Genomic DNA, 22,750 nt, shown 5'->3' with positions numbered 1-22,750 from the left:
GGCTGTCCTGCGCTGGTTCCCCCCAATGACAAGGGGGTTTTGAACATTCTTGCTGCAAAGAAGAAACTTTGGGTGATTACTTAGAGACGGCTTCAGTGTAGATGTCAACACAGGCAAACAGAACTGGAGACAAAAAACTCCCTTAATCAGTGGACACGCCTGGAGAGGGAGGTGCTGGACAGGCCACGTGAGTCGTGTTCTGGGGGTCCAGGCACTGAAGACAAAGGAATGCCAGCAAAGGAGGGCCATGACAGTTTGCTGTCATTCTAGAAGGAAGAGCAGGGGTGTCAACACCTTTCTGATGCAAGGTTGATGGGGACCCTATGCATTCAAATGAAATCACTTTTCCCATAATCAAATGGGCTGCTGGGTGGGAAACGATTCCTGCAGCTAAGACGCTTGCCATACAGTCCTGTCTCTGGCTTTTTTTCCAATTATTTCATCTCATGCATCTCAGGTTGGGGACCAGGAAGCAGACTGGGGACCGGTGCCTGTGGAAGGGGGTAAGCACAGAGGAAGAAGTGGAGCTGCCATGCAGGTCACACAATAGCCTTGGCGACTCCCTAGTGAGCTCTGGAGCTAGACCTGCTGTCGAGAGCTGTCCCCAGTGGGGCCACCACAGCCAGGCCTTTGTGCTCTCTTGGGTTGGCCAAGGGTTCAGGCTGTCCACAAGGAATGGGACTCACCCAACCGCAGGGGCGTGTCATGCTGGCTGCCCTCCTCCCTGATCAGTCTTGTTGGAATGTCCACATTCTGTGCCAGGTTTTAGTTCTGAAACGGGGACCCCTGTGTCCCAGAGGGGACTTGTGGGACTCTGGTAAGCCCTTGGTGTCTTGAGAGTCCCGGTCCCTGGGGAGGGCTTCCTGGAGGAGAACGTGCCTGAGGACAGAGACTGGTGAGGCCTGAATGTGGCCTTCCTGGGCAGCCTTTGGTGTCGTAAGCAGATGCCCCATCCTTCACAGGAGGGAGGTGCCGTTTTAAAGTACAGAGTGACCAGTTCCCTTAAGCTCTGTCTCCCTTCTCAGAGAGCCCAGCCTGCAAGCATGGATGGACGTCAGCTTGTCCCCTTCCCGTTGCATTACCTGGACACAGCGCTCATCTTCTCTGAGTCTCACCTCAAAAAATGTGGACAGTATCCTCCTGGGTGTGTTGCTTTAGGCTTAAGTGCAAGGCTGATAAGTGCATGGGATTTGTGCATGGAGAGCACACCCGTTAGATGGTATTGCCATTACTGTCAGCTTCACGAACTAAAAGCCCAGGAGAAATGGGATTCTGCTTTTATCTGGGTTTGCAAACCTCGACAATGGACTTCCCAGGGAAGAGAGAAGTCAGGTTCCTCCTAGCGATGACAAGTGGCATAAAAATGATTTGTCACCGAGTGCCGAGTGCACATGCAGACACATGACTCACCTGCCCTCATCTGGAAGTCGCAGCAGAGGGGTGGCCGCCAAAAAAGTGGGAGCTAGTGAGTGTGGTTTACATCCAGCGGCAGCCCCACAACTCCACTCGAAGGGGGCTAGTTCTGTATTTGCAAACACACCAGGCCTGGTAACGTGTCGTACCCTTGGTTGCTCTCACTGAGCTCACAGTTTGGTGTGGGCAGGTGCTTCTGTGGGGCTCTCTCAGGGCAGCTAAACTGGCCAATGCAAAGCAGTGACTGCAGCCCAGCTCTGTGCATGGGACAGCCCGCTGTCTCTGCTGAGGCTAATTTTCTCATTTCCTCAGTAAATATGGGTGGAGACATCGCTCTGGGCAGAGTGGTGCTATTGGACTTTTCTGCTTTGTTTTTGAGTCTTAAGTCTCAGTTCCTCCATCCATAAAAGGGGCTTTGAGATCATAATAGTGAAACTTGTGGCTGGTTTGAGGCTGGATGTGACAATGGAGGGGGACAAACCTTTCTCTGAACAGCAAAGCAGCTTTCGTCACCTGTCACTATCGATGTTATACGACTTGTCCTTGTGAGACATACTTTTCATTAATAGCCTCTTCAGTCCAAACAAACAAGCAAACAAACAGAAACTTTATCTCATAACCAAATGGGCAGTGCTGCTGGGTGGGAAACGATTCCTGCAGTTAAGACACTTGCCATATAGTCCTGTCTCTGGCTTTTTTTCCAATCATTTCTAGAAATTTCTAATTTCTGGATCTTTTGTTTTTCTACTTTGGGGCTTAAAAAATGTATGTCCCTGTTGATGCTGGCCACACACGCTGCCTGATGGGTGCCTTAATTATTAATGAATTGTTTGTGTCCACTGATTAGACCCACATTGCTTATTTTTAAACTCTGCGGTTGTTTTAGTTAAAAAATCAGGGAAAGTAAATATTTGGAAATAAAATGCAGAGGAATAACTATATTATAAGGGCTGTATTCCAGAGACAGATGAAATAAAGAAGAGAAGTAAGTATAAAAATAGGTAAGAACAAAGTATACTGAATTCTAAACACCTAAGGCAAGTCTGTGTTTAATTTTTGAATCATCCAATTAATGTGTTTCTACCTTGAACTTTTTATAAGCAGACCAGGATTCCAATACCTAAGCATGCAGTAATCCTGTGTATATTTTGCATAGCTAGTAATTGAGTGAAATGATTTGTTTAAAGAGTAAACAGGATGGTCACTCATAAATCAGAATCTCAAATTCACTCTCCACTTGAGAGTAAAAGAAAGTTTTTTCTTCATCCTTTGCCCTTACACTTTTGATTGAGTGATACTTGCTTCAGTTCAGGACAGAGCAGATTATTCCACAGGCTTCTCAGGACCCATGAGTTCTGCTAATACCAACCATTATTCAACTCGTCCTGTGGTGCTTAGCTACAAAACGTGGTGCCCTGTCTCCTGAGCACTGCCTGTCACCCAGCTGGCCACCTCCCCAGGCCAGAAGCACACGCCCTGCACAGCAGCCCTGGATGTCTCCTTGGGAGGGCAGCTGCTCAGCTTGATGGGACAAGGGTGCTGCAGAGGGGGATACCTGCTCGGAAGCCCCAAATGCCTGCAGGGCGGGTCCTTGGCATTGATTTCCTCTGTCGTATTTGTGTTTTCCTTACCCCATTCGCAGCAAGGCTCCTGAGCTCAAAAAGAGAGAAAAGTGAACCTGGTTCTCAGAGGTCAGCCTTGCCTGAGTGGCCCCTTTGCAGTTTTAAATGAAAACAAAACAAAAACCCCTCCCAAAACAGAAGCTGATGACTCCGCATCTTGGCTCACTCACTCACCTGTCCTCCCTTGGGCACGCCCATGATGCTGAGATGGCAGCCCCTGGCAGCCTGTCCCAACCCTGCTTGACACCAGCCCTGGTGACAGCCAACACTCTTCCGGCAGGCTGGCAGATCTGGGCAGGGGGTGGGGACAGGAAGCTGCCAGCCTTCTTTGCAATTCAGATGATAATGTTCTCCTGGGCTTGTTGACCATCTGCTGGGCACACAGACATTCCTCTATGTGGTCATTAATTAATGTCCTAACTACCAAGCCACACCACACGTGCAGCCCTGGTGTTTCTGAGGCACTCGACTACACAGTCAGCGCCACTGTGTTTCTTTCAGTCTAAGACTCTTTGCTACTTGAATGTGGCCTGCTCTGCAGTACGTTTGAAGTTGTTAAGACAGCATTTTACGTCATAAACTCATTTTATTTAATTGCTCAGAGGTCAGTCAAGCGAATAACATCTGAATGTTTATTTTCAATGTATTCCCTAAAACGTAACGTTGAATCCAAGCCACACAAATGTTTATTACTTTAACAATCTGGTGACTATAGCTGAGGCTTATGGCGTAAAGACAACTGCTCTTAGGTGTTCGCAATTCAGTCTCAGTTCTTCTTGACAACAACACCTGCCTTTCCAGGTCAGAGACTGAATCACCATCGTGGTCCCAAACTCTGAAAACTTGGTTGGTCAAGACCCTGAACTTGGGTTGGTAGGTGCTCTGTTTAAATCCACTATGGGACCTTGGGTACATCGCAAAACATGTTTGTGTTTCAGCAGCCTTCTCTTTGAAATGGAATTTCGGCTAAGTGACTGTTACACAGTGTGTCATGCCAGGTGGCATGCGGGGACTCTGGTCTCACGCCCCACATAAGAATGCAGGATATGGTGAGGCCAAAAAGGAACACCCACAGAGCCATAGATAGGGGGGTCCATACCACTATAGTCTCACTGGCGGCTGGGTTGGAGACACAGGAAGCAGGAGCCACACAATCCGCAACCTGCCGCCCGCTTCTCTGCCAACCAACCAACCCCTTGCTAACTGCAATCCGCTCTTGCTAGCTTAGCCACCATCTTCTTGCTAGCCCCCATTTTTCTTGCTAGCCCCCATTTGCTGCTAGCGTAGCCACAGCAGTTACATTAGTGGCCAATGGCTCACTGGTTTAGCCACAGCTGATGACCATTCAATCACAGTTGATGGCCACTTACTACCGGAGTGAGCACCTTTCCATGTGAGGCTGAGGGCCCGGAAACTGCACTCCTGGCTTTGTCCCCACAGTGACCCCTATAGCCCCTTTCAGCTAAAGATCGTTAAGTTTGCAGTCACTGTGCAGAAGCTGGCGGGTGGGACTTGCATTGCCAACGTGATCCGAGGGATGTACTGTGGACTGAATGTCTGTGTCCCCCCAAATTCACACATTGAAACCCTACTCCCCCCCAATGTGGTGGCATTAAGAGGTGGGGCCTTTGCAAGTGACTAGGATTAGATGAGGTTATGAGGGTGGGACCCTCAGGGGCGAGCTTGGCGCCCTTGTAGAGTCACCAGAGCTTGTTCACCCCCCTCCCTCCGCCGTGTGAGGACACAGCAAGATGGTGTTTGTCTGCAGGCCGTGAGGGGGGCTCTCACCAGGCGCCCCGATCTTAGACTTCCAGCTTCCAGAACTGGGAGAAAGAAACTTTCTGTTGCCATGAGCCTCCCAGTCTGCAGGGCTTTGCTAGAGGCACCCAAATGGGTGAACTCATTCACGATGCTCGGCCCTGCTCTGGCGGGAGAAGGCTGGGAGGGGCTGGGGACTTGTGGCGTTGCGGTCTCTGTGGGTCCGCAGGCCTCCTGTGGAAATGACTAGACAACAAATGAGCAGAACCAAATAATCAGCCTGCAGTGTGATTACAGGGTGAGGCCTTGCCTTCCTGCTCCCAGGAAACCATGGAGAGAAATCTTTCGGACAATTGCAGGAGACGTACACACCTAGGTATTCTTGCTTCATCAAACTCGCCTTGAAACAGCCATGCTCTTCTGTGGGGATTTGTGTAGGGCACTGGCCCCAAAGCAAGGGACGACCTCAGAGTGTGTTTGGTATAATGCAGGAGGTCAGATCTTCCTACCTCCATTCCTTTGATTTAGAAAAACTGAACAACTGGGGTAAATCTTGTAAATATGGATTCACTGTTTTCACATTCCATAGCGAACAGGCCTTTTACAGCTATCCTAGCAGACAGCCCTCAAATCAGAAAGGGCAACCCATCTACGAGTCTGGGAAAGTATGGGGAGGCGTCAAAAGTGACTTTTAAGGTCCCTGCAGTCCTGGGACAGACGACTCAATATCCTGTCGTCATGGGACTGTTGCTGGGTCCACCTGGTTCTCCCGGCTCTCTGCTTCCAGAAGTGGCCTGCGGACAGCCTAGACCTCCATCATCTCTGATGCCACAGCGAGCCTGGGCAGGGCCACCATGGCACCCCACAGGGCAGTGTTTGCACTGGATGAGGATGGCCAAGCAAAAGTTCCCAGCCACAGACCCAGCTGTGAGCAGGACTTCCTTCAATGGAAGCCTGCTTCCGAGGCATCCTCCTTAGATGACAGCTGCAGGTTGTGAGGCTCAGTGGCTCTCCAGGTGCGAGGACACCAGCTGACCTGGCTTCTGGAGTAGCAGTGAGCCCGAGGCCTGGCAGGTTCAATTCCTGGTGGAGATGGCAGGGTGAGTGGTGAATTTGGGATTGGGGTCAGGCCCAGGGGAGATGGCAGGTGACTTTAGTAGGCAGGGGAGCCAACAGTTGAAAAGTAATTTCCTCCACACTGCTGCCTCTCATGGCTTTTAATCACAGCATCGACCTCTCTGTGTCAATCTGTCACCTTAAAATACTGGCCTACGTCACCCCTTTTGGGGGACATCCCCAGGGAAGGCAGCCACTTTCCTGTCTTCAGCCCTAGCTGCAGCCACTGTTGGAGTGAGCCCCGCACATCTTTCCTGGAGGCCTAGCACGGGAAGGCCCCAGAACATGCCCACGCACGGAGTCCTTGCACAGCCTGGGGCATTCTTGGGGAAGCTCGCTACCTGTTGAGACTGCAGAATGGAGTGACATTTGCTGAGCCATGGAACAACAATCCTTCTAAACTGTTCTGAGCAGGAACACCTGTATTCACCCTTCTGGGAAATCCTGTGCTCCAGGCAGCACTTTCTACGGGGTGTCACCCTCCGTGTGTGTACCCTGCCCCCCAACTGCCTCCAAGCTGCCAGTCAGGCAGAAACACGAACTCCTCTGTTGTCACTGACTCCCAATTAAAACCAACACACACATGCAGACAACAACGTCCACCCCAAGCAAATTCTAAAAGGAAAACAATACTGCAAAATATTTCCTTCTGGACAGCCTTTGACCTCCATCCAGGCAAACCTTGGGGAGAAATACCTATCAGGAATGGCTTCAATCTATCAAAACACCTTCTGGATTGATAAACATGCCGGGTTTATATTATGATTACTGCATACAATTTTCTGTCACTGTTAATTTATTTGGAAGTCTTAACCTGGTGGGTCTGACACCAGCAGTATTTTATAATGAGAACTGTGGAAATAAATCACCCCCCAAACAGCACAAAGAAAGCGCTCCCCAGTCATTCAGATCACAGGTGCCAGTCTCCCGGTGGGCTCAACGTGCACGCGGCTGGCCAGGCACAGCCTGCGGTGCCCCCCAGACCTAAGCCCCTGAAACACTCGAAGGACGATTTGGGCTTGGGTAGCTCCTTCATCTGATGAGGTCCAAATGCTTGGATGGTGAAGGGCTAACTTCTCTCTTCACTTGGGGAAAGAAAAGGACCGAGGCCCTGAAAGATTCAATCTCCGGTGTGCTACTGGGCGCCCAGCCTGGTACAGACATGATGCTACAGGATCTGAACTTGGAGCCGAAACCCCAGAAGAAATGCTTCTTGTGCATTCTTCACGCAGACAGAGGCTGAGGCAGGCCAGTGGTCTCGAGGTGGGTGCTTTGAAGGGCGACCTGGAGAAAACCAAGGACAGTGAAACACGTAGGTGGCTGGGTGCAGGCGGGTCTCTGGCCAGAGGCCCCACCCCAGCCTGTGGCACGGAGGGGGTCAGGGCACAGGCACGCCCGGCCCTGTGGACCGCTGGGCTCCATTATGCTGCTCTTCAGTAGTTGGGGGATATCCAGACAATATTGAAACATTCCCAAATGAACTTTGCATAGAGACATTTTCATTCGCTGCCTCCCTCCTCATGCATATTAACAAATGGTATGCGCGGCCTCATTTAATTCACTGGTTTTACATTCGGATCACTTTCTCTTTTACAGCTATTTTTACCGGGCTTCATTAATCTTTGTTGAATACAATGGCATACATCTTTAATGCGGCCGCTGTCAAGCCATATTTCAGCCAGAGCTGCAAACTGAATGACAGCAAGCAATATTAATAAATTTAACATAGACTATATCAATTTTTAACAGAATGAATGTGGAAAGCTAAATGTATTATTTTTCGTTTAAATCATAGGGTTTATCACCGGTTAAGTAGCAGCGATTTCGGGGGGGAAACTTGTGACGTGCCATACAAATAGATTTACATCTCATTAATAAGTAAATTAGGCAAATGCCTTTCAAGTTCAGACAAGTACATAAGTGTAATCTCCATATTAAAGAAGTAGTCTTTGATAAACCACTGAGGAATTGTGGCAGCTAGGGATGTGACATGTTGCCAGGGCTGGCCCGGTCTGCAGGCCCACCTTTAATTACACCGCTTCATTACTAAAGAGATAAGTGTCTCTCCAGTTAAGATTCTATAAATGAGCAGCATGCCAGCACCTCCCAAATCATTTTTGCAGGAACCATGAAAAGGTGGCAACGGTTATGAGCAAAAACGAATTATCACCTGTTCTTTCTCTTTTCCTACCCCCTAACAACATTAAAATATTGAGATGAACTCCCCTCAAATCTTTGAAAGGAATGATCCAAAGGGGGTGCTAAAGAAAAGGGGAGGGAGAGTGTGTGTGGGGGGAACAACAACAAAAAAACCCCTCTGATTTAAAAAAAAAAAATTCTCTTCATAAATCCCAACAGAGATAATTTGCTGTAAAATGTAAACCCAGTGAGAACTTGTCTGTCTGTGTTAAAAGTTACGGTTGGCAGGAGGCATGTTTTTGCAGTAGCTTTAGCGATTATAGGAAATTACATGCAAAGCCAGAGTTCTGATCCTAAGTTAATTTATAATTGGAAAAAACTTATTAATTAGCTATGTCACTCTAATTAAGAATTAGAAGAGTGTGCATTAGGAAGTCAGTCAGTAGCCAACTGACTGGAGTTTCTGAAAGCCCCGAAGAGACAGCTGCTCAGCCTTGCCGGGTATCTGCTGGCTTCTTCCGGGAGCCCTGCACACACAGTGACGAGCCAGTCCTGTGTAGCCTGAAGCTCCAGGCAAAGGCTGGACCTGGAGAAGCAGAATCTAGAGTGTTCGTGGGCTGGCCACCCTGGAGGCACGGCCACCCGCGCAGCTTCTGCGTTGGACCCTCTACCTTCTCCACACACACACACCTCTAGGTGCATATGCTGGCCCACTGTGTCCACCTGGTTCTACTTTTATTTCCAAAGTGGCTCGTCTTCCTCTGCATTTTTAAAAAGCACCCTTCTTATGGCTTTCTCTCTATCCACGGACAGATTCAAAAGAGGATTGAATATTAAAGTATTTACAAAGGCCAGAAGTTTTCCAAAAACACATGTTTAATTAAAAACAAAATTTTAGAATCTTTAATTTCAGGGCCCTCCAGGCTTGGTGGCTGAATTTTGCATCTTCCTAGGCAAACCTGGGACTGTGGAATGCCTCTTCTATTCTGATCGGTCATTAAGACAGAAAATGAAATAAAAAAGCACAAACAACAAGATGAAAGCTACCGTCTTAAGTTCAGTGTTCACTGCAAAAAAAAAAAAAAAAAAAAAAGATTAATTTTTTTTTTTTTTTTTTTTTAACCCAACCTAAACCTTTCCTATCTGTAAGGGTCATTTTCCATGTACAGGTTTGCTTTCAATTAGGGCAGAACAAAAGCTCAAGTGGGCATTGGAGAGAAGTCAGTTTTCTTATTTGAATACCAAAAAAGGTGTCCCTCAGATAATGATGCTTAAAAAAAGAAAAGGAAAAAAAAAAATCTCTGCATTAGCACATTTCTACCATTCTATTCCACTTGCTGGCAAATCACGAGATTCCTGATACACTTATCTTTTGTTGTCTGCTCTAAGCCTATTATTCATTTTAAATTAGAGGCAAAGTGGTGTGTTTAAAAGTAATTCAAATGGGAAGTAGTCTTTCTTTAAAATCAGGGGCTTTAATCCCCTTTCACAGTCCTCAGCCTGTAGTTAGTTAAAAGGATGAGGTCGTGTAGGATAAGCAGCAACTTGCTAGATATTTGGGGGGTTGCGTGTAATGAAACTCCAGGGGCAAAGGAACCCCTGGATTCCTGAATCCCTCCCAGCACTCAGTTAACTCCCCGGATTGTCAACAGAACTTGGGAAGTTCCCAGGGCAGCCTGTGTTCCGAATGCAGTCCGAGGCCCCTTAGGCTTTGCTCCAAGTCCCAGCAAATATCTCCACATTCTAAAAGGGATGAAATTCTAAAAGGCAAATGTATTTTAAAGTTAAGCCTGAAGATTGCTGAGTTTATCCTGTAAAGATTAAACACTCTAGAACCTATGGCCTTTCTAGTTTAAACACCCATGTAGAGGGTCCCAGAAAACCCATGCAGGAAGGTGGACTCACGTGCCAGCATCCAGGATAAGGAAATGCACAGGCTCCTGAGACGTGGGGCATGATCTCAGGTCCCAAGGCAAGTTACTGGTGGCTGTTCTCTCCTGCCGTGCCCTTGATCTTCATCCCGGTCCCCGCCTCTGACACCCCAGAACACTTCCCATGTGTGCCTGGTGAATGTGCAACCTCGCTGCACGGATGCCAAGTCCTCAGATAGGCCTGCCTCCAATACCTGCGTGTCAGAGGACCCCCAGCTCCAGCTAAGCTTCCGCTCTGCCGGTGAGAACTTGTCTTTGTTTCTACATCCCCAGAATCCAGCACAAGGCAATAGTAGGTGTTTCACCTGTCAGTGAACAGACAATGGAGCAGATGACACAGAACTTGAACTTGGTCTTAAGACCCACCCAGCCCCTCAGAAGCACCTGCCTCCCTTCTATCCCACCATCACTGGATGAGGGGGAGACTCCTGCTCCCCTTAACTGCTGGCATTTTGAGGGAGACCCTCCAACATACTTTGGGGGGCCTCAACTTCTTATGAGTAGAAGGGGCCTCTTAGCTCAGATGCTCTGCGGAAGGAGCTGAGTCCGGGGTGTTGCCCCATGACCTCAACTGCAAGCAGGTGAAGTATTGGGGGGCCCTTAGCCATCCTCAACCTGCCGAGGTTCCCCACCCTGTGCATTCTGGGAAAACTTGGCTGGTTAAGGTTGGTGGAGGAAAGGGAAAATTACCAGAGGATGGAGGGCAACCTGTGTCATTGGATGGAGGTGTTCTAGAAAAAATATCAGCTCACCAAAGCTTGCTCATTTGCTACCCACTACTTTCTCACATTGTTTAGGATATGCTAACTCAATGCAGTGAGTTCAGAAGAGCAAAAGGAAATAACCATTAGGATGGGGGAGCACATTTTTCATTATTTGAAAAAAAAAACCTCAACGTTGTATACTTGCAAAATTTAAGAATTTAAAAGAATTACTATAAATATTAGAAATAATAAGATTTCAGTGACATAATTTAAAATAAATAAACAAAAATCAATTTACCTTTTTATATGCCAACAATCATCATTTGATAATAAAATAGAGATAAGGGTCCAGTGACAATAGCGACACCGCTGTATAAACCACTGAGCAATATAATAATTACCAAGAAACGCAGAGGAAAATACACGAAGAAAACAATGAAAACCTAATAAGAGACATAAAACAGGATTTGAATAAATGATATGCAAACCATGCTTTTAGAAAGACTCAATACTGTAGAGACGAGAATCCTCCCCAAATGATTTTCTAGGCTCCACATCATCCCAATAAAATTCCAACAGGGCATTTTTTTGTGGGGTAGGTTGTAGCAATGGACAAAATGAGTTCTAAGGTTAATGTAAAAGATAAACATGCAAAATAGTCAGAATATTTCTGGACCAACAGTATGAATATTGAGGAGGGGCAGGCTGTACCAGATACTAGACACACTGTGGAACTAACCAATGCAAGGCAGGGATGGTGCAAAACGAGATCAACGAAACAAGAAAGAATGAAAAAACCCCGAGTGTGTGAAGTAATTAAGTATGTGCTTTTAGGTGGCATTTTAAATCAATGTGAGAAATAAGTTGTTTAATAAATGACGAGGAGGCCCTCAATAGACCTTTGGGGAGTGAGGTGGAAGGAGCCCAGCGTCTTTGGGGTGCCACACATAGATGTCCAGGTGTGTCTTTCACAAGGACAACAAAAGGGCTGTCTTTCACATAACTGTTATTTTATCAAAGTTTTGCACACTTGTATTTTGCCTTTGTTGACTCCAGAGATGGGTGCCTGTATGTTTGCGCTGAGAATTTTCAAGCAGATGGCAGTAAAGAATCCTGGTTGAACACAAGCTCGTGCATCATGGCTATTTCCTCGCATATGACAGTCAAGTGCCTCGTTCTGACATGGTAGATATGTATCAGTGCGCTTCTGACTTAAGGGGAAGAACGGGTTCAATTATTGAACAATCTTGTTAATCTAGAAACATCCAGTAGGACCAGAGTCTCTACCAATGAGGATCACGTCCATTGATGTCCACATCCACGGTGATTTGTTGTAAACGTAAGTGAGGAAGAAAGTAAGTGGAACAAACAAACAAACAAACAAACAAACAAACAACAAAAGCACCTCACAACTACAAACCTATTCCGGTTAGTGTCCTGCCTAAGAATGTGAACACTTCATGCTATAGCTATTTGTTTAATTTATCACAATAATATTGCTGTGCTTCCAACAGAAACTACAAGTACTTTCAGTGTCATGAATCACTATGTAAGTACTAATATTCATTTTCTATTAATTTATTTTGTAAAAATTGTAATTTGTGCTTACTATTATTATTGATAAATAATAATATGCTAACTTATGTTTTCCCTTTTTCTTATTGGCACAATGGTACTCTGTGGGCTAGAAGCTTCCTAATGCCTCATAATACAGAGGTTGCCAAAAAAATATATACACATGACTTGTATTCATCTTTTGTCATCGGTATATATTAAGCATTACAATTTTAATACAGTTTTTTTCCTGTCTTAAAATGTGTACACATTTTTTGGGGCACCTTCTGTATATACCAAAATTAAGTACAGATGTATTACAGCTTTAATATGGAAAGTAAAGCTACAGATGAAATAGAAGAAATAAATACATGATCTTGAGAAGGAGGGTATTTTTAAGCTTAAATCAGAGGGTGAAACCATAAGCAAAAAGAAATAAAGAGATTTAGCTAGGAACATAAAAATCATACATACCTTAACAAACAAGCAAAAACAATCAAAACAAACAAACACAATGCAAAAATCTGTACGGAAAATGCATCCCAGAGAGTACAGAGAAAGCCGGTAGGCTTACTGCAGAAAGGCTTCCTACAGATCAATTCAAAAAGGTTAAAGCGGGATAAAAATGGTCAGAGAAATAGGAACGGAGTTAAGCAAATGGAAAGATGTTAAGAATCACTTGTAATAAGAAAATAAAAATTAACCTGAGATTGTATTTTTGCTATTAGAATGAAAACATAATAAAAAGGTGCAAAAATGAAACATGCAAAAATTAAGCTGTGAGAAATAAAATAAAATGCAATGTTGAATATGATACGAAGAAATGGATATTTTCAACTATCAGGAAGAAATAAATGTGTACAGATTTAGTGAAAGGAAATGACCACAGTGTGGTGCAAACTTCAGTATTGTTCATAGTCATTCATTTTATTTTCAATGGTCAACTTCAGGGAATTCATGAACGATAACCATAGAGACAAGGTTTTTCTCTACATTGTTTTTAAAAGAAGAACTATTTTAAGAGACTGAAACTTTATATAGCAAAGAACTGGTTGGGCAAATTATGAAATAAGCATAAAATAAAATACCATGTAAGATTAAAATGAGGTTGTAGGTTTGTAGCTAATATCATACAACCCTATATTGTGTTATTCTGTATTTGTGTATTGTGCATACACATGAACCATATGCAGTGGAATTACGTACATCAAATGTTAGCGACAGTGTCTGCGTAACTTTGAATGGCTTGGCAATGAACATGCCATTCTTTTATCATTAGAAAAATCTTTATGCTATCTTTGAGGAAAATGTTTTGTTCAGATTAAAATGACATCATTCTGAAAACAGTAGTGACTGTCAACAATCCTGTTAGGGGTCTAGGCAACAAACCTGAATAAAGATGCCAGGATGTCGCCGTGCATTGGCAGGCAATCATGTTTTGGTCTGTGGTCAGGGGCCTGGCTGGCCCAGCATCATGGACGAGTATAGTGGCCATTCAATGCACGGTGATTTCAGAGGCAGAGAACGGATGCTCCAGCCAAGCAGGAGATGGGGGGTGGACAAAGTGTGGCGAGCATGGGGGAGCCCTCTCCTTGTGCACCCCTCTAGTCCCACCCCTCGCTTCCTCTGAGTATCCAGATGCTGATTCAGTCTCACCCTCCTACCTCATCACCACCACCATCAGTGTGCTTGCGATGCCAGCCCACTCCCTTTGCTCTGTTTCCTGCTGGCTTGTGAATAGACATAGGACAAAGCTGCCAAGAAATGGGAACTTCGAATTAAATGCCAAGGAGTCAGTACCCCCAGGAAAGTTTCAGGTCTCCTTGGCTGAGCTTGTTTTCAATGTAGACCCCGGGATCCTACCCCCATATTCTGAGTCTAAGGCCAGCCAGTCTCCAGTCTCTAGAATTTCTAGGTGGTTCATGTCTGGGGGTGAACAGACACTGCAGCAGCTGCTGTTTAATGAGCAAGGTGGTTCTATCAGTAAAGGTATATCACAAGGAGTCCAATGTGCAGGATACATTACAGTAGATCCCAGGCCCTTGGCTTACCTTGAACCACCACTGCCTCACCTACCCAATGGAGTCCATGCTTTGTAGCCATTCAAAGCCGGAAACACCCGGAAGCCAGGCTAGGGTGGGTTGGCATAGGCCACCTGGAAAGGCTGAGGAAACAGAAAACAGATATTACTATTTTTTTCTTTTGTATCTTTGTACTATTTCACTGGTTGTAGTGATAACATTTTCTTTTGAATTTTGGAAGAATATTAAGAATATATAAATTAAATACAATGAAGATTACAGATTGCGTGAAAACACAGAAAATGCTTATAGTAAAATGTGTAGCGAAAAAAGCAGAATTAAAATGTGTTTAGATAGCCTGAGTTCAATCACTGAAATGAGGCCGTACCATTCCTGGTATGTGTGAGGTATTTAATAGATAGACCGTAAAGTAAATAAAGTGTATTTATTGAATGAATGAATGAATGAATGAACACCAAGTGAATGTTTAGAAAAGACTCGAGAAAATACGGAAAATAATTTTGAGAAGGAAAGAGAATATGGGTGATTTAAAATTTTTCACTACGTTCTAAATTAAAAAAAAAAATCTATATTAATCCAATATTTAAGAATAATTAAATTATAATCTATTTCTAAACCAAACGTCCAGCCTAGAGGTAATACAGGCCTGGAGGAAAGAGTTAAACTATAATGGTGAGGGAATAATTAAAAAAAAAAATTCAGACTATAAGATATTCTACAAGATAACTATCTTGGGTTTTTCAAAAAGATATTGCCATAGGAAAAAAAAACAAAAAAAAGTAGGGGGTGGAATATTCCAGACTAAAAGAGACTGGAGTGACATAGAAACAACCAGAAATTAATGTGGTTCTAAATTGGATTTTATCAATGACATTCTTGGGATAATTAGGACAATTAGACTTTGATCTGGGTATCAGATAATACTATGAACTTATCTATAATTGTTTTCAGTTTAGCAGTGACTATGCAGAAGGGTATATTCTTCAGTGATACACGGTGAAATATTTATAATTTAAATATCATGAGGCTTCCAACTTTCTAATAGTAAGAAAATTTTCAAATACAGAAAAAATATGTGTATAGAAACACACAGAGGGAGATAACAAATGTGGCAAAATGTGAACAATTAGAGCTAGAGTGAAGGTTCACAGCCGTTTATTGCATGGTGTTTTTCCATCATTTCTGTGTGTTTGGAAATTTTCATAATACGTATGTATAATACAAATGTGTATATATACAAAAAAGCATATACACTTATATCATATCTACATATTTTTTCTGTATATACATATAGAAACCAGCACAGTGTCCACAGATGCCCTGGCGTTCATGGACAGCACTATTTTTGAAAAGGCCCACATTGATTTTCAACTTCTCTGTATCCTCCAGGGGAAATCGTGTGTGTGCGTCTGTGTGTGTGTGTGTGTGTGTGTGTGTGTGTGTTGGGGTGGAGGTGCTGGAAGGCAGGCAGGGTAACCACTCAAACGAACAACTGGACTGGGACCTCCAAGGGAACCCCTGGGGAAGGTGGTCCTGTGGAAATGTGGTCATGTCAGGGACTAACAGTAGAAAGAGGTGCCTCCGGTGGGGGGTGTACAAGGGACACAGAAATGCCCAATAATCAGAGAGTAATCACTAAAATTTTAGTCCTATGATATAATTGCATGACCTTTTTAAAAGATATAATTCACATAGCATAACATTCACACTCTTACAACGCATACTTCAATGAGAGTTTTGTATTTTCACAAGTTTATGCCACCATCACCACCATTTAATGCCAGAACATTGCCCTCACTCCCCCCCAGAACTCTGTACCCATTAGCAGAGACTCCTTGATTTCTCCTCCACCCAGCAACCACTGATCTACCTTCTATCTCCATGGATTTGCCTGCTGTGGACATTCCAAATAGGTGGACTCACACAACTTGAAACCTTTTGTTTCTGGCTTCTTTCACTTAGCATGATGTTTTCAAGGTTCAACAATATTAAAGCAGGTGTCAGTACTTCATTCCTCTGTTTGGCTGAACAAGTCACATTTTGTTTATTCATTTGGCAGTTGTTTCCACTTTTTGGCTATTAGGAATAATACTGCCATGAACACTTGTGTAAATTGTGTGTGTGTATATATACATGTTTTCGCTTCTCTTAGCTATATACCTTGGAGTGGAATGAATTTCTGAGTCATATGAGGAACTTCCAGACTTTTCCAAAGTAGCTGCACCGTTTTCATTTCCACCAGGAATGTATGAGGGTCCCAGTTTCTCCACATTCTCACCAACACTTGTTATTTCCTGCCTTCTTTATTACAGCCATCCTTGATGGTGTGAAATAGTTTTGATTTGCATTTTCCTAATGACTAATGTTGAGCATCTTTGCATATGCTTATTGGCCATTTTACATATTATTTAGAGAAATGTCTATTCACATTCTTTGCATGTTTTAAATTGGGTTATTTGCATTTTGATTGTTGAATTGTAAAATTCTTTATATATTCTGGATAATACAGCCCTACAATGAACGATTTTTGACTTTTTATCCCATTCTTTGTGCTCTTCTCACTTTCTTGGTAGTGTCCTTTGAAGCACAAAACTTTTCCATTTTGATGAAGTCAAATTTATTTTATTTTATTTTAATTTTTACTTATGCTTTAGGTGTCATATCTAAGAAACATTTGCTAATCCAAGGTTACAAAGATTCAAACCTATGTTTCCTTCTAAGAATTTTACAGCTTTAGTTCTTACATTTAGGTATTTGATCCAATTGAGATAATCTTTGTATATGGTGTGAGGTAGGGGGTCACACTCCATTTGTCGCATGTAGAAATTCATTTGGCACTCTGTTTGTCGAAAAGACTGTTCTTTCTCCATAGAAATGTCTTGGCACTTGTGAAAAATCAATTGACCATACACGTGTGGATATATTTCTGGACTCTCAATTGTATTCCATTGATTTATGTGTCTACCCTTACGCCAGCACCACACTGTCTTGATTTTTGTAGCTATATATTAAGTTTGAAAATCGAAACGCGTTAGTTTCCAACTTAGATTTTTTTTCAAGGTTGTTTTAACTATTCTGAGTCCCTTGTATTTCCATATGAATTTAGGGTCAGCTTGTCAATTTCTGCAAAAAAAGCCAGCTGGAATTTTGATAGAGATTGCACTGATTCTGTAGATCAACTTGGGGAATATTGCCATTTTAACAATATGAAGTTATCTAATCCATCAACATTGGGTATCTTTCCATTTACTTAAGTCTTCCTTAATGCCTTCCAGTGATTTTTTTTGTAGTTTCCAGTGCATAAATCTTCTATTTATTTTGTTAAATTGACTCCTAAGTATTTTATTTGTTTTTTATTTTATTGTAGGTTGAATTATTTTCTTAATTTTGTTTTTAGGTCGTTCCTCACTAGTGTATAGATATAATTGATATTTTCTATAAACCTTGTATCCTGCAACTTTGCTGAACTCATTTATTAGCTCTAATACTTTTCTATGAATTCTTTAAGTATACATATAAAATGTTGTCATCTGAAAATAGAGGTAAGTTTACATCATTCTGTCCAATCTGAATATCTTTTATTTCTTTTTCTTGCCTAATTGCCCTGATAGAAGCTCCAGCAAAATGCTGAGTAACAGCTGGGAGAGTGGACATGCTTGTCCTATTCCTGATCACAGGGGGAAGTGTTATTTTATGTGTGATGTCACTTGTAGGTAACTCATAGATGTCCTTTATCATGTTGAGGGTGTTCCAATCGAATGCTAGTTTCTTGAGTATTATTTATTATTATTATTATTTGAAGCCTTTTGAAAAACATGTTGGTGGAAATCTTTAACGCAGGAAAATGTATCTCATACAATCTTAAGTTGGTGACTTAAAATGTAAAAGTTATTATCTAGTCGACATCAATTATAAATGGAGCAAAGCATGGACAGAAATAACATGGAATTAACAATATGTGAGGAATCATTGAAAAATAAACCCAATTATTCTGTGTGAGAGCCAGAGCAAGAACGAGATATGACGAGAGTGAGCACAGTGTGTGAGCTCAGGGCAGCCCAGCTGTGAGGATATATTCTAAGCAGCTGGATTGAGATCCTATGTCTCGGTTTCTGGGTGAGAAAATGAGAAAGTTCTGGAGCAGTTGGAGCCCACAAGCACAAAAGACTGAAGGGAAGGCAGGTGCTCCTGGGAGTGAGATCAAGGGACAGCAAGTCCCAAGTCACAGGTTGGAGGGAGAGTCTATCAAAGTTTAGCAGCCAGAAGCTTCCTTTAGGGGTTGGAACGGGGTCAGCCTGTGGTGGGAACAGGACTGGGAACTTAATCATATAGCAAGGGGAGCCATAACCTTTGTTGTTTTGGATGCCCTGGAAATGAGTCTAGAAAACCATGGGTTCCATGGCTTGAGCAGGCTGGTAGGTATTTGCGTCAAGTTTTAAATTCAATCCTTCCCATTCCTGAAGGTAAAATAAGAGTTGAAAACAATGTAAGAAGTGCCATAGGTAGGATCCTTCATGGTAAAAGGTGACAATGGGAGTTCCTTGAAGGCAGGGTGTCTTTCAAGTGCTGCATTCTTGAACTCCCACTGCCAAGCAAGTACCTGGACAATGTCATGTGCTCCACAAGTTTTGTTAAGGTAAATTGTGTATCAGCTTTAGGCTATGATGGCCCAGCCTCCCCGCTGCCCCCACCTAAACATTTTAACTCATATTAATAAGGGCTATTTGGACTTCTTCCTCTTAAAGGACTGAAATGGGTGTTCCTGAGGGGGAGGAGGACCCGAAGAGACCACGCCTTCAACACCTCCATTTCTCAAGGGCCTGGTACCCTGATGTGATCAATCCCTGCTGCAGACTTGAAACACAGCAAATGGTTTATGAAGCCATAAATGAATGGAAGCCCTTCCTGAAATATGAGTTCAACCACCCAGAATGCAGCTCAGAGAACAGACATAGAAGCTCAGCATTCTAGCTACTCGGCTTGTTTGAACCAATTTGCAAATTCTCTCTGAATTTTGCACCCAAAGTCTTTGTCAAAGTCCATCTGAAGAAATATTAGTACTGCTAAACTATTTCGTTTTCCTTAAAATAGGGCCAATAGACTTTATTTGTAAAGGACCAGAGAGTACATATTTTAGGCACTGGGGCCGTATACTCTCTGTCATAACTACTCAACTCTGTCATTGTAACATGAAAGCTGCCATAGACAATACTTAAAGGAATGTCCCATGGGGTTCTAGTAAATCTTTATTTATGGACACCAAAATTTGGATTTCCTATGATTTTCGCATGTAAAAAAATATTCTTCTTCTTTTGCTGCATTTTTCTAACCATTTAAAAATGTAAACCCTATTCTTAGTACATAGCTATTAAAAAAAAGGTGGGGGGGTAGATTTGGACAAGGGGCCATACTGTGCAAACCTGTTTTAAAACATGAACTTGAGAGACCAAAATCAATAGTCATAGTACAACTCATTTATGTGAGTGATTTTCTCTTCCCCAAGTAGCACAATCACCAGACTCTTTGCAGGAATGAAATAAGCAATCTTTTCAGAACTCAACCCATTGTCTCCCCCTCCATCTATCACTTAACAATACCAGTTTGTTGTTTTGTTTTGTTTTTCCCCAGCAACATTTGCCTCCCTGATTCCCAGTTAGTGCTCCACTCCTCGGAGACACACATCCTGCCGGCCGGAGCTCACCTGTGACTGCCAGGGCCAGGAAAGCCAAAGCCCCATAAAATGGCTTCCCTCTTTTAGTTAGAGAAAGAGCAAAGTTTCGATGTGCTTCTTTTTAAAATGCAACAATGTAAAGGTCACAGAGGAGGAGATGAAACTCGGAGTTGTAATAAGGAAGGAGAAATAAAAAATAATGACAGAAATAAATTGTCATAAGAGGGGATACAGTTATGATTTATTGTGATATTCTACAAATTTGGAGGTGATTAAAAGCCACCTAAAATTCACATTAACAAGTCACATAAAAATGGAATTAAACTAGTGGGCATAATGTGGCAGGGTATAAAGAAAAATCATGACAGAAATAAATTGACAGAAGAATGATACTATTCAAGTTTTACTCTGCCATGCCACCCTGACAGCAGCCTAGTATTTTAATTTCAGAGTTGTGGTTGAGTTTTTGGAGTTCATTAAAGGCCCACATTAAGAATCTCATAAAAGTGAGAAGAAATTAGTGACCATAATGTGGCAGAGGAAATAAAGAAACAATAATGACAGAAATAAATTGACAGAAGAATGATACACTTAATGTTTCACTCTGACACCCTCTATTAATAGGCCTCTGCAAGCTGGAACAAATGTCATTCATATTTTAGCCAAAGTATACCACTAATTAGGCCAGCTCTCTGCACTGGAATTAGAGTTGAGATCCCTCACCTTTAGAGTGGATTCATTTGAATTCTAAAGAAAAGAGCTGGTGACAGAAAAAAAAACTTTCTACTTGGGCTTTTCTAATGAGATAAAATTCCCCCTTCTCCCCATTTCGCAGCTATAATTGCTGATTATGTTGTTACATAGCCGCGCTCTCGGCTCTCTCCTCCCGTCATTACAATCTAGGCTGGCAGATCAGGGCGCTTCAAACGCAGACTGCAGTGGTTTGAGTCTAATTTAGCGCTCATTTAGGCCGCAGGTACCACACAAGGTAAACACTGTATTGTTATAATTAATTACCCCTTAGGCCTCGCCAGGCCATCTCTGTTTCAGCTGACCCTTATAATAATAAGGCTTCCGGGCATATTGTATTTCTTTTGACAGATTAATTAGAAATTCAGCCGTGGAGGTACAAAGCAACTCGGTCATGAATATTTAAATGGCCTGACACAAAAAATCATGAAAGGGCTGCTGAACTACATGACGGACAGGGGATATTAGGCAAGTGACTCTAATCAATAATCTCTTGATCTCTTACATATTAATACACTGCCTGCTGTTATTAAGCTCCGTAATAAGGAAGGGGAGAGAAAGTTAGTGTAACTCTGCTGTAGGCCTCGGCGAGCCCCCAGTGACTAGCTAACTGACTGAGAAAATGCGCAGAGGAGCGGGGCCTCAGCCTCTTCAATCTAATCCAATCTTAAGGAATGGCAGCTCTGAGTAGCGCCGACTGGATAATTATTGGCGCTGACAAGGTGAGGGCGTTTGCAGGCAAATGAGCTCGGAAGCGGGCGCAGTCCCCAGACCACCCAGCGCAGGGCACGGGAACGTCAGCCGCGCTGCTGCTCTCCTGGTCGGGGCTTGGGGGGGGGGGACCCCGGGGGTGGGGGGCGGAGCCCTGCCGAGCCGAGCCGGGGCGGGGGGCGCCCGGGGCCAGGAGCTCCCGTGCCTGTTGTCGGAGCCACTCTAACACCAAGTCACGAGATTTGCTCCGGCTCCCTCTGCTCATCGCTTCCAACACCAAGGCCGCGGAGTGAATTAAGTAGCAGAGGCAGCTGAATCTCATCTAAATTCATTAAGGGAGTGAGTCCTCTCCACCCCCCGCAAGCTGCACTCCCTGTCACTCTGGATGCCCCCACTGCCCACGTGGGCCTGCCGCTGTCCTGCCGCGGCCCCAGACCTGGGCGCTGGGCTGACCCACCAACAGGTGCCTGCAGAGGGCCCGGGTCAACAGCAGCAGAGGCCATCGGAAGCCGTCCTAAGAGCCCTCTGTGCTGGGAGACTTGGGATGAGGACTCACCTTGCAGCTGCCTGTGCATCTCAGTGAAGGGCTTTGCTTGATTCTTCCGGGTTCTTCTTTGCACGCTTTGAACAATGCCTTCCTACCTGGGAAAAGGCAAGCCTGCCAGCCTAGACCAAGCCTAGGAACCAGGGGCCCAAGAACTTGATTTCTCAGCTTCCACTTGGGGAGGTCTGGCGCCCGACTGAAAGCAGCAGCTGGCAAAGGCGGACTCGACCAGGAGGAGGAAATGGAGGGACTTTGTGGGGGATTCTGGGAGGGAAGAGGCAGGAAAAGAAGAGGTGAGAGTCCAAGGTCCAACCGCAGTTTGGGAGGCCGCGGTTCTGAGTTCTGAAAACAGTTGAGAAATGTGTTTAAAGGAATAGGGTCATCAAATACTCCATTTCTGGTTTCCTTCCGGTGATGGCAGCCTTTCCATCTACTCCAGATGTGGGATCTGTCCTATTACCCGGGATGTGGGATACACCCATCTATCCCTAGTCAGGAAACTCTGATTCTCCTGAGAGTGAATTTCATTTGCTTGTGTGACTTTTTGTATGTTTGATTTTAGTTTTTTAGTGGAAATTAAAGGAAAGAATAATTTTCATGCCTGTGTCAACCTGGTGCAAAACATAAGGGAAGAAAAGATCCAATGAAATTCATCAGAAGTAGGGATGTCTAGCCATTCTGGGACCATCAGTTCCTGGGAATTTGTGGGTGACTGGGGGAGGCTTTTGATGGCCCAGTGTGAGCACCCACCCTGTGATTGTGGGGAAAGGACCACAGCTGGCCCAGGTGGCATGA

General features: G+C 43.9%; 1 long non-coding RNA gene across 4 annotated transcripts; it reads right to left on the bottom strand.

Moving 5' to 3' along the window:
- Positions 1–6,682: 6,682 nt before the first annotated feature.
- On the bottom strand, positions 6,683–22,355 carry LOC141572874 (uncharacterized). Of its 4 annotated transcripts, none has more exons than XR_016018849.1 (4): positions 21,968–22,355; positions 10,982–14,401; positions 9,954–10,284; positions 6,683–9,115 (listed from the first exon to the last, which is right to left on the bottom strand). It is a non-coding gene; the product is annotated as an uncharacterized LOC141572874 (long non-coding RNA). The 4 variants fall into 4 exon arrangements; XR_016018850.1 differs by having other exon boundaries at positions 6,683–7,193; XR_016018851.1 differs by having other exon boundaries at positions 10,174–10,284.
- Positions 22,356–22,750: the final 395 nt, after the last annotated feature.

The sequence above is a fragment of the Rhinolophus sinicus genome, chromosome 15 (genome assembly GCF_057876585.1).
Source record: "Rhinolophus sinicus isolate RSI-liver-muscle chromosome 15, RSI-T2T, whole genome shotgun sequence".
Lineage (NCBI taxonomy): Eukaryota > Metazoa > Chordata > Mammalia > Chiroptera > Rhinolophidae > Rhinolophus > Rhinolophus sinicus.
Note: the sequence above shows the minus strand (reverse complement) of the source record. Positions and strands in the feature narration are given on the sequence as shown.